This window comes from Cucurbita maxima, unplaced genomic scaffold (assembly GCF_002738345.1).
Source record: "Cucurbita maxima cultivar Rimu unplaced genomic scaffold, Cmax_1.0 Cma_Scf00042, whole genome shotgun sequence".
NCBI lineage: Eukaryota > Viridiplantae > Streptophyta > Magnoliopsida > Cucurbitales > Cucurbitaceae > Cucurbita > Cucurbita maxima.
The window spans coordinates 626,473-627,937 of NW_019272058.1; positions in this window are offsets into that span (position 1 = coordinate 626,473).

A 1,465-nucleotide genomic window follows, 5' to 3' on the forward strand; every position below is an offset into this window, starting at 1 on the left:
CATACCCCAATCCAACACTCTAATCAAGCTGGAGCCTTGGACTAGGCAAATTGTTTAGTGATAGTTGAAATGGATGACTTCGACGTCGTGTCAGGAATGAACGTCCTGCTGAAACACAAAATCATTTACATGCCCCTAGCAAAATGTCTAGTAGTAACAGAGTCTAACCCGACAATCATTCAGAAAAACATCCATCAACAAAGAGGGTTGAAAAAGATGTCGATACTACAGTTGAGAAAGAATCATAGCCATGATGAATCTACGCTTGCTGCTATTGTTGTAATTGAAAAGGGGAGCTCGAGTGAGCCAACCTCAATAGAAACCTTGTTGCCACTGCATAAACGCCACAACGCAAAACAAGGTCAGATAATGGATTTATCCCCACCAAGAGAGACAAAAACAAGGTCAAATACTGAAGAAGAGAGAAAAAAAACAAATCACTGAAGCAACACATGTTCACATAGAAATATCATCTAGACGGATGAAGAGAAGGGTCAGTCGGAAGCGTCAACCACAATAATTTCAAGAAAAATAAAGAGTTCATATAAGTTAAGGTCAGATCAACTTCGAGTTCAAAGCAACAAGAACCAAAGACTGGTGTGAAAATACTATGGACTAGTTAAAGTTATCCATAAGATTATGAAGACATCATATAGAATCCAATTGCTCTTATGGATCCGGACTAACCTTGTTGTCCACGTTAGCAACTTGAAACGTTATTATTTCGACCAAGAAGACATCAAGCAGAAGTAGGTGGTATGATGTCATACAAATAAGAAAAAGTTTCAAGCGAAGAAAGTAGGAAAGACAGGAACAGAGAAGACATGAAGACTCAACAAACCGAGAAGTGGTTTTCAATAGCACCTAGTAGGTTGGAAGAGACTCCTCATTATGAGATCAGCTGGAAGCGTATCGAGAGACCAAAATTCAGCCTCATCCAATAAATTGTGTGGGGGCACATGTCACAGTCATGATTGCCTAAGGCGTGTTGCCTGTGGTTGCATGTTGCATGTCTCAGCCATTCTTGTAAACGATTTATTGTCCAAGGCAGTTATTTGGGCAATATTATTGTCTACCGGTTATTTGGGTGACACGCCTTGAGCAATCATGACCGTCACAATTGGCTAAGACATTTTTTGTCCATATGTTATTGTTGTCCAAGAGACTCCTCATTATGAAGTCGTGATTGGCTAAGACATTTAAAGAAGTTTTACCTAGAGCAACTTCTATCACAGTCCTCTTCTCGCTCTCTGAAACTTCTTTAAATGTTATTGTTCACCGGTTATTTGGGCGCATCTTCCTTAAAAGGATTGTGACGACAGATGACCTGAGTAAAACTTCTATTGAGAGATTAGTGCAATAGAGAATTTGTGTCCCTTTCCTGAAACCTTCAGCGGACAACATAACAAAGAGTTCCTAGAAAAAATATCATAGAAAAATTTGTGTAATGCCTTTGAAGTTAGGC